This window comes from Chelonoidis abingdonii, chromosome 9 (assembly GCF_003597395.2).
Source record: "Chelonoidis abingdonii isolate Lonesome George chromosome 9, CheloAbing_2.0, whole genome shotgun sequence".
Lineage (NCBI taxonomy): Eukaryota > Metazoa > Chordata > Testudines > Testudinidae > Chelonoidis > Chelonoidis abingdonii.
In genome coordinates, this window is record NC_133777.1 from 62,618,733 (window position 1) to 62,630,365 (window position 11,633).

Consider the following 11,633-nt stretch of genomic DNA (forward strand, 5'->3'; position numbering starts at 1 on the left):
GTGTCTGAGCATGTCACAGTCTTCTAATACATTTGTGTCCCACCCACCTGTGAAGTAGGGCAGTATTACCCCCATGCTACAGATGGGAACTGAGGCACAGAAAGGCTAAATCACTGGTTCAAGGTCACACAGGAAGTCCGGGGAAGAGAAAGGAACTGAACCTGATGACTGAAGTTCTAGGTTAGCACCTTAACCACTGAAACATTATTCCTGTGCTTGGCCATGCTCCATCGCCTTTGTGCCACCCTTAGCCTCGCATTGCAGTGGACTGTCCAGTGGCTGGAGGGTGGCTGGAGCATGCTGCACTTAGGCAATCCTAGGCCAGCAGAACAGTTACTTTGGGGCCATTACTTCTGCCTCAAGTTAAATCTGCTCTTATGCTGCTTTTACTTGTGTTGAACAGGCTTCCTCCATCCCCACAATTTAGGGGGAGATTGGTGGCTGAAAGTCACCTATGTGCCCCTCTGCTCAGTTGCACCAAGCCCAGCTGTCATATACCTGAGGAGCTGATAACCTATACTGAGAGAGAGACAGAAACTAGTATTGTGACCAAGGTGAAATGAATTAGTGGTTTGGGTCCAAGTCCTAGTGGACAGATGTCACAACACCAAGCCCAGGAATAAAACTAGCACTAGTTGCACAGACTTTTGAGGACGTGGCCCTTGTTTCCCCTCGTAACCTCAAACTGAGCTGCTGAGTCTCCACGTTAACATCAACTCCAGTAACATATTTTAACAATATGACATTTATCCAGAGTCCAAGATCTGAGGATGTTGCCATCACACATGAGACAAGAGCCCACATAGAACCCTTTCAGGAAAGAAGGGAAGAATTCAAGCCCATATAATGCAGTTTGACAGGAGCCATGGAATATCTATGCACAATTGTCATTTGGGTTTCCTTAACTGATGCTGAAACTGAACATCTTGAGGAATGAGACCAAATATAATTCCAGTCCACCTCAGTCAAGTTCAGATTCATGTCCTTCCTTACACGATTCTCTCATACTCAGGAGGATTTTACCTTAAAATAAAATCAAGAGTCTCTCTTAAAGAATTCCTCAACAGTTGTCTCGAAACCAGTCGCTTATTCAACCAAAAGGGCCTAAAAGAGAAAAGCTGAAAGTAGCTATTTGTGTGTTCAATACAGCTAATGTCACAAATCCCACCCGTACTTTTTGCAGCACCCCATGACCTTCGCACATTTAAAAGCTTGATCCTGCAAGATGCTGAGTGGCTTCAACTCTCATTTCTTTTATGGAAGTTACAGATGCTCAGCACCTCTCAGAATCAGGTCCTTAAAACCTAATCTGTGGAACTCTTCATCAACTTTCTTCTAACTTAGTTTAGGGCTTTATTCTGCTATCCATCACAGTAGTATCTGAGCACCTTCCACATAGAATTCAGAGCAATAGTGAAGTCACTAGTGGACTTCATGGAGTTTCTGGAATGCCTCTCTTTTTGGAAAGGCCTTTTCGAAGAGGAAGTTTTTTCAACGTTTCTTAAAGTCAATCAGACAGTGGATTTGCCAACTCTCCTCTGCAATCGTGTTCCATAGTCAGATCCCTTTGACCGTGCTGTACACAATTCATGATTCTAAGGATTCCATTTTTCTTTTTAAAGTTCATTTTATTTAATATTTGGTTTTTAATATTCTTATTATTTAAATTGTCCACTACTTTTGATTATTTAGCTGTTTTTTGTTTAATTGGTTGGTTGATTGGTTGGTTGAAATAACGTAAGTTTTCCCAAATCAATTGACCGTTCTTAATTTGATAGTTTATAATGTGGCCTTTTAAAGCTATTGGTTGTTTTGTTTTTTTAATTAAAACAAAGAGTATTGATAATCCTATAGCTCTGAATGTGAGCTACCTAAAGTACAGGACAGCACAGAATCAGTCCCCATGTGTTTTTGCTATGATTTTTGTCAAGTTGAACTGTTAGAAAAATTATTGGAATGACATTATTTAATATGTGTTTTCTCTCCTTTGGCAACGTAAGTTTAAGCAGCACATGAGCTGCTTTGACATTGAATTATACATTTGAAAACAAAAACTGTGCACTCTGCAAAGCATAGGTGGATGGATGGATGATTAGATTGAACAGAAAACTATGGACTTCATCAGCTGCCTTTCAGTGATTACAATAATAATTTTAAACATAAAGTACAGTTTAGAGCAAGGAAGGCAATATAACATATATTTTAATATATAATATTTTTAAGCTCCGAGGACACTTTTCAAGATTCTTAGTTTCAACACATAAAGAGGGTGGGAGTTATTTTATAAAAAGGACAATGGTGAGCAAGAGACACTCTGTGGCAGAAGGGATGTTTTGTGCCACGTCCATCTCAAACACTGGTAGTAACAGATTCACCACCACACAAGTAAAATCATCTGTACAAGAGCTATTAAATTTTACCACTTTTAGGGCCTGATCCAAAGCCCATTGAATTTAACTCAGAGTGCCAATCATTTCAGTAACCTCTGGCTTGGGCCCTGCTAGCATGTCATGATTACCCAAACTAAATGCTTAATTTAATAAAAATACTCAGCTCTTATATAGCATTTTTCATCAGCAGATCTCTAAGTGCTTTACCAAGAGGACCGGTATCATCATCCCCATTTTACAGATAAGGTCTTTTGGGAGGGGGAGCTCTCGTCTATAGGGGAATGCTCAGAAAAGTGAATCTAAAGGTGAATACCTGTATTCAGAAATAACAAGGCCTTAATTTGGGTTAGTTTAATTGACTTTAAGTAAGTTACTAAAAACTACACTGAATTAAAGCCACTTTAATTCAAATAAGGGTGTTCACCCAGAGGTTTAACCACTTTTTATTCACACCCTTCATTAGTTTGGATTAGTTTCTCGAAAGTCCTTGTGTAGATAAGTCCAAAGTGACTTGTCCAAGGTCATTGGCAGGCCAGTGACAGAGCTGGGAATAGAAATCATGTCTCCTGAGTCCCAGTCCAGTGCCCTGTTCACTGCATTGACTTTGTGTTGATCCACTATGTGGACTATCCAACCGTTCAGTAGCTGTTCACAATTTCTCATTTGGTTCTTGTGGTCGTATTGTCACCACCTGCATCCACACTGAGCCTGTCCCATAATCAGGTGCACCAGACCAGGGCACAAGGAGCCTCCTCCCATTTTGTGCAGTTGTTTATAAGGGCCAGGTACAATTGCAGTCTACAGCTCAGGGACAGTCCCCTCCATACTCCTCTCAGAGAAAAAGCACCCCAGTGGGGTGGGGAGGAGGTAAGGGCATGGCCCACTTCCTGTACTAGACAGGGCAGCAGAACTGGCACAGTGGGGAAATAAGTTGTCATGAAGGGGTATATGGGCATGTGCTCTGGAGAGCTCTGGGAGGAATTTAACCCATTGCCCACAACTGGATGGAATGTCTGATCTGCTCAAATGAATATGGTCACTCACCGTATAAGAGCCCACTCAATCTCATGAGGCTCTGACAACTTAGCTGCCAGGACCTGATTCCCTCCCCTGCGGGACCTGAATAACTTCCAAGAAGATCAGTTTGAATTATTTGTGCCTTGCAAGGTGAGATGGGTAAAATCTGGACTCCTGTTGCCCGCAGTGAAAGCTGAGGATGCTCAGCAGCTCTCAGGATCAGGCCCGAACCCAGGTAGAAATGCTGGCTCCAGACTTCTGTAAGGATTTCTTTATAGCACTGCCCATGTAATGGACCCATTCTCTACTTATCAGCAAGCGGTTTTCGGTTTCGGTATTTATCTCTGAGCCCTTATTAAAAAAAAAAAAAAACGAGAGCTGGAGTGAGTGTTTTAATATGCCAGCGTGATAAAAGCGTAATAGCTGTGCACTGGGTGAGAGGTATAATAAACAAGCTGAAATGAGGAACCAAGCTAACTGTCAGCCTGGGAGTTCCATGCAGCACATTCCTAGCAAGGCTCTGGATCAAAAAGTGGTTCATCCACCAGCCAAATGTAGCCTTGAGATTAACCAGGGCCGGCTCCAGGCCCCAGCGCGCCAAGCGCGTGCTTGGGGCGGCATGCCGCAGGGGGCACTCTGCCGGTTGCCGGAAGGGCGGCAGGCAGCTCCGGTGGACCTCCCACAGGCGTCCCTGCGGAGGGTCCGCCGGTCCCGCGATTCTGGTGAAGCATCCACAGGCAGAGCACCCCCCACGGCGTGCCGCCATGCTTGGGGTGGCGAAATGGCTAGAGTCGGCCCTGAGAGTAACAGTAGACAAAATCCCCTAGACAGAGGGGCAGTGTTACACTTCCTGTTTCTGAGGCTTCATCTGGGGGATTCCACTTCATTATGGCCTTTCCCATTATGTCTCTGATGCAACAATAAGCTCCATCCTCATCAGCAGCACATTCTTGAATGTCAGAAAACTGCTGCTGTCAATACCGGACTGTGTCCACCCCAGCTTTCAACACATCTTTAAATGACATTTTACCTTTACCATGGCAGGAATTAGCTCCTTTCACTTAAAGCTGCCAACACACCAGCAGTAATGGGTACGTTACCATCGACATTCACCCCACCTTGACTGTGCACTGTTGGCCTGTGAGCTGCAATCTCCTGGTAGCCAGTCATATTACGCTGGCACTGTGAACCTGCACTCTATTGATTGGCTCTGCGATTAATGCTGAGTAATAGTATTCCTTATCTCCTTTCAGGTGGAAAAGTAAAAGGGTGTGTAGGCATGTATGTATAATATGGCCATCCACTCATGTGTAATGCACAGAAACAGGACTCAGAGGCCCATCTTCAAGAAGTGAGCACAAATGTGAAAAAGTTCACTTGTTTTCATATAAAAATTGAGATTTTTGTGTGTCCGTCTCTTGGGACAGGGGGCTATACATGAATAGAAGCCTATAACTGAGACTGCTTCTTGTTCAGTTTTTAGGTTTCTTTCAAAGAAAACCCCATATAGAAATGATGAAAAAACAGCAAACTTCGTATGTCTGTGTAAAAAAAGATCAGCATTGTACATTTTAAAGATAACTAGAGGGTGGCACCCTTTGTTGCTGATGCAGGCCAAGCTAACAGGTGGTGGCGAAGGATCTGGCTCAGAGAGGTTAAGTGAATTCACCACGGTCACAGAGAATGGCAGTTGCAGAACAAGGAACAAAGCAGATGTCTCAGCAGTTCCAGCATTGTGCTGTAAACACTAGATCACACTGCCTCCCTCTGAATGCGGTATCCATTATGGACTAATGATGCTGAACATTTTTGCTTGTAGAAATGGAGCTCAGCACTAATGATATAAAGCTGTTTATCATGAAATGGAACCAGAGAGCTACCAGATAACTGTTGTGAAACATCCTGATGCAGTTAACAAGTGTTTTTAAGATGTTTGTATAATATAGGCATGCATATAATTTTAATTAAAGAGAGTGTAACATTACAAGGTTACTTATACTCCCCACAAAAATGGTGCTGTTACATTTGAAAACAAATTATCTGACTGTACACCTGACTGTGATAATCGACTATATAATATTAAGGTACTATGAAATACATGTGATGCACAATATTGTAGCCTAGCAAATAAATGGTTAATTGTCTCTGTGTTTTCCACTTAGTTCACTTAGAACACTATCTGCTGTGTAACTAGCAAACAGTGTCTGGAATAGACAATATCCAAAAGGTATTTTTGCAAGTAATGTTCTGACTTGTACCCCTATGCCTGACAAAGAGCTGTGTTGATTGTGTGCTAAAAGAAAATTCAGCTGACTTTGGAGTTGGTGATAGCTGGTCAGGAATTCATTTTTCCCTGTGAAATATGTTGATGAAAATGTTTCATATTCATTTACATTTTTCTTGGGGGGGGTCATTTACATTTTTCGGGGGGGGGAGGTGTGTGTGTGTGTCCAAAAAAAATGAAAAACCCCAAAACCTCACTTTTTGGAAACTGAACACCTTAAATTTTCAGTTTAAAACCAACATTCAGATTTTGGTTGCTGAAGGTCTCACACAGCCAAAAACTCCTGATTTTTCAGGAATTTTTTTAATGAAAATCTAAACATTTTTGATAAAAGCAATTTTTTTTTCAAAAAATGACTAATGAAAAGGCCATTTTCCATCTAAAAATGGTTTGACGGGAAAGTTTTGACCAGCTCTATTAGACAATTGTTTCTCTTTCACTTAATGCATCTCTTTTCTGGTTTAATAAATTTAAGCATTGTGTTAAGTGGTTGCTTTTTGATTCTTCAGTACACCACTGGTGCCCTGTACTAAAAGGCTTTATAAACCACATTATGCTAAAAGTATGTGAGCTAAAGTACTCTCGACACTATACAGTGAAATACTAAAACACTAAACTAAAAGTCTTTATAAAACAGACTTCAGTTAAGTAAGATACAAATAGAGACTGTTCACTTGCTAAATCTTGGCCTTCTCACTTCTGGCTTTGCCATTTGTGTGAAAGCTTGTTATATCAATATAACTCTGCTGTAAAACTCAGCTCAGCTTTAACTATAGACTTGAAACCAGTGATTCCATGATAGATAAACATACAGGGGCATATGTATATGTATTCTTGCCCCTTTTCACCCTAAGCAGCTAGTCAAAGTTCAGGGCCTGGGGAATGTTCCAGTGTGGGGTAGAAATTGACGCTGGAGTCTGGTGTTTTCTTTGATATAATCTTATTTATTTACAAGGAATGTACAAGTTCCTGGTTTTCTGAACACAGGAGGAATTAGACACAAAAGAAGAGTTTCTTGACTTATCACGCCAACCCTCTTGAGCCCACACTAGGCCCAGAATACACTCTCTCTGGCTTTTTCCAGGATCATACACTGTGCTCATAGGCTGCTGCTTGACTTTCTTGCTTTTTGCCTTAGGGCTTGTCTACACTTGAAATGCAACAAGCGATACAGCTGCAGTGCTGTAGCACTTCAGTGTCAACAGGACCTATGCCAATGAGAGGGGTTCTCCCATTGGCATAGGTAATCCACCTCCCTGAGATCCTGTAGCTAGGTCGACGGAAGAATTCTTCTATCAAGCTATGGGTTAGGTTGGTTTAATTACATCGCTACGGGGTATGGATTTTTCACACTCCTGAGTGACATAGCTGGGTCAACTTAACTTTTTTTTAGTATAGACCAGGATCTAGTCTCTCTGCTTCTGTTCTCTGATCTCCCTTCCCTCGCGCACACACACTGCACCCCAAAACAATTCTCAGCAAAAGCACCTCCTCCCACCCTGTCCAAGACTCCTGGACAAGTTCACAGTCCCTTTTGTCTGAAGTGGGGACTTATGATTAATTTATCCTGACAGTTATGTTAATTGAATCACACCCAATCTCGAAGAGATTTGTGACCCATGCAGTCACCAGCACCTCTCAGCATAACAGTATATAAAACTACACCAGTCAGAATATAAGCCATCAATAAACCATAGCATATCTATATATTAGATAACAGCATAAACGGCCACCAGACAAATTCCACAGAACAGTTCTACCTTTGGCTACCTCTGGGTAACAGCATCCTCCACACCGCTGAATTGTGCTCATTTCAAACTCATGAAAATGAATACAGCTGCCTCAGCCACATTTGTAGTCTAGCAGTAATGGCTGTCAGGGCCAGCATTTCCCGCCAGTTAATAAACTGGAGCTGTTGACTAGATTCTTTGTTTTTGGCTCACACTCTTATACTTACCAGTCATTGACTGACAGGAGAGGCTTGAAATAGCAGTCGCAGTTACAATTATAATCTGTGGCCATATTTAAATGTAAAGAAAAAAAGAAAACTGTGTCCTCGTGTGTTGCAAAGTTAAAATGTGAGCGGGACATTGCTGTGATTACAGTGCTTTCCCTATGATACTTTTCTTGTTACGTTTTCAGGCCTGATCCAATGCTCATCAGAGATTATGAGAATCTTTCACTTGACTTCAGCGACCACTGGAGTGAGTTTTTAGTAATCAATATGAAATTAAGGCATCGTCCTGAATGCTCTACTCTATTTACCCGATAAATACAGAATTTGCCTGCTTAGCAGCTCATATCATTGGTCCATTTAGTCTAATATCCGGCATTTGGCTAGTCTGACTTGCTACTTCAAATCCAAAACACCAATAATCTACTAAACCAACTGGAAAAGACTCTGGTTCCCAGGAGAGGAGGGCAGGGAGTGAATACCTTCCTGGCCCCTATAGTTGCTCATTTTATCCTGTGAAACATGGAATTTGATTACCCTTATTATTATCTTACCTCACATAGCTACAAATGTTATTAGTGGCCATAAAATTACCCAGCCCCTCTTCAAATCCATTTTTCAAGAGTGTGTGTGTGATGTATTAGCAGATCTGAAATCCTGATTTCAAATACCCACGTATGACCATCAGAAGCAAAATGTAGATCTAAGCAGCGGCAGCAAAGCCTGAGAAGTGCTAATGAAGAGTGGTGTCATTGCCTAAGAGAAACGTTACACATTATTAACACTTTAGCCCACTAAGGCATGGTGCCAACTATAATAAGCAACCAATTTGGCATGCTAACTCAGATAAGCAGGATCATTCAGAAAATCTTCCCCCATTTTTTCTCCCCAGTGGACAAATACATGATGTGATGTGTTCTTGTCTAGCTAATGCCTAGAAAATCACTGCCTATACAAGGTTGCTAACTCCTAAGCACAGCTGGCCATGGTGCATATTAATATTTTGACACCAATAATTCTGATGTGAGGTCCAGTTCACAAAACTGCTACATATATTATCTGTGGGGGAGGGGGATAAATAAATCATATCCACTAGCCACATTCAAGAAATTCCAAACACATGGGAAGAACTGATGGCTTCCTTAGGGAACTAGAAACAGCTTGTCAGAGATATACAAGTAAAAGGGGTGCAAAATCAATTATGAAAGGAGATGTTTCCTGTTCTAACAACCTAATTCCTGTACATCTAGTCACAAAGGGGAAACTGATGCTTTTTATTTTTTAATGGAGATGCTGTCAAATTAAATCAACTTGGAAGGAGCAGAGGGTTTAATGTATTCCCCCAGCCAATCTTCACTTTAACATATTTACATATGCAAACATGTTAATATTCTCCATCTGAGCAAGAGATATGAAACGGACAGAAAGTAAGTCAATAATAGACAAGGCAGGTCATAGCAAAACCACTGTGTGGGCCTGACCCTTCATTTCATTTACACCAGTAATGACTTCAAAAGAGAAAGAGAGCATGCAGAATCTGTCCCTATGGGAAAATTAGACTTTCCTAAATCCTACCATAAGTGGAATGCATTTCAGTAAGAAAACTAAATATATAAATTGGTCATAACATATAATCAGATGCCTACATGCTATTCTACTGCATAAGCCTTGGATCACAGTGTACTTCCAGCTGCTTCTCACAGAAAAATACCTCTTCTTCGCACATTAGCTGCCCAAGCACTGGAAAGCACTTGTTTGACTTCCACAAATCCTACTTATCTCAAGTGCCAGCGATTTTCCTATCCTGCTCCAGTGAATATTGAAAGCAGAGCTATGCCAGTGGCAACCCATTCTGAAAAGAATGTATCAAGAAAAGTTCACATCACCCCACATGCCCATAGAACAGATGTCCAATGCTGATCTTGCATCTCACCAACTCATCTGAGAATACGCAGAAGAAACAATGATGTTAATGCAAAGGTGGGCTGACTTACAACCCCCTGAAGCCAATCAACTTTAAAGGGAAATGCACAGGCCTCAGCTTTATGTCTGCCAGAGCCCTCCTAACACGTATTTCCAAGCTCGGTCATCATGGTTGCATCCAGCTGTGTCAATCTATTTTCATCCATGAGCTGACTGTGGCTAGAAGGCAGATGATCTGATATGGGTTCTCTTAACTTTAACTATTCCTACAAGATCAGGAGTGTTTCTGGGATACAGATAATAGGCCAGATCCTGAAGTCCTTATCAGAGCTAAATTGTCCCTGCTTCTTGCAGTTCCAGGTGTGCAGGGAGAGATTACAAGGACCTTCCATATCCTTGCTCATTCAGCACAATGGTCAGAAGCAATTTCAGTGCTGCACTTGGAGGAGTTTAGAAGCTGCTCTCTGTTGTATCTCAGGGCAAAACTTTGCCTTAAAGGGCACGGGGTGGAAGCTGGGCCATTCCCCACTGTCCTGCACCAGCCCGCACTACCACTCTGTGCCCTGCTAAGGAGCTTAGAAAGGGATTGTGGCCCAATCTAGTTCTCAGTCCTCGCAAGCAAAACTTCCAAAGTAGCTATTCCTAAGTAAGACCTGAGTAAGGACTCCAGGATTTGGGCCCATTTTTTGCCAAATGTTTTGTTCCTTTGTTTGCTTTCCTTTGTCCTACTGAGAAGGCTTTGGCAACACTCAAAAACCATGTTCATGAAACTGATGTGTGTCCCTGCAGGTTCAGCTGCATCTTGGGGGAAATGCACAATATGTCCTACAGGTAGATGGATTTACTCATTGGTGGAGCTTATCCCTTGGTCCCATTGTCTGACACAGGCTTTCCTTCACACACACGTCTGCAGATGACAATTTCCTATTTCATATGCTGCCCATCACCTCCATTTCATCAGTGCTTCCACCCTCCAGGTATGCAGTTTTATGTACTTAAGACTAAACAGGAGTGTTCAAGTTTGACTAGACATGGGATGTAAGTAAGTTAGCACAAACTTAGAAGAAAGACATCACATCATTGAGTCCAGCCATCTTATTGTGACAGATTGGACAATTTCCTGCAACAGCCCTGAAAAAACCTTATTGGATTGAATTCAGGTAACATTGAAGTCCATTTATTGACTGCAAAATATTATTGTGGAATTGGATGTAACTTCTCTAGGGGAAGACATGACCAATGAGGGAAATGTTATGATCTTCGAAGGAATATTTTAAACCACGTGCCAGACAAGCAGTAACTTTTTGCACACAGTAAAGTGGGTTTCCTATGAAATTCCCTGGGGCAGGTGAAGTCAGGTGAACTCCCACCTCAGGACCCAGCCTTCTGAAGAGAATATTGTCTACTGATTACCTGTTCTGTGTACATGAAGATCAAAGGCCCAGGCTATATAAAGGAGATTCTGATTTATTCATGGCTGCTTGTTCTGAGCTAAAGCTGTTATAAACTTGTAAGCACAGAAAAACCCCTGTGTGGGGTTTGGAGGACAGACTCCTACCAGATCCCTGGCTGAGGCGGGAGGGGTGGTCACAGGGAAGGTTTTAGTATGTTCATAAGAGTGCTTATCCTGTTTAATATGTTTTTTCTGTAATGCTTTTACCTTAAGAATAAATGTGCTTGCTTAAAAAGATCAGTGTGGTGGCTTATCACTGTGGGCAACTAACCTGTTCACAGCCTCAGTAGAGAAAGCAAAGCACAGACACAGTTTTATGCAGTCTGGCTGGCTGGGGAACTCAGTGTAGGTAAGGAAGTGTGCAATCTGGAAAAACACTACTCAGGAGAAAGAGCGATCAAGTCTCAGCCCAACAGATATAAAGGATGAAGAGCTGGGAGCCTAAAGTGGGTGCCCTTCCTGGACGATAGAGGAAGGGTGCAGATGCAGTTGCCCTGAACTGCAACCTTGATCACACAAGGTTAGTTCTGGATGATGCATAGTGGATCAGAGACTGAAGTCCCCAGTCTTTGTGGGAAACAGACAAACAAAGAGTGTGGTTTTGTAATAATA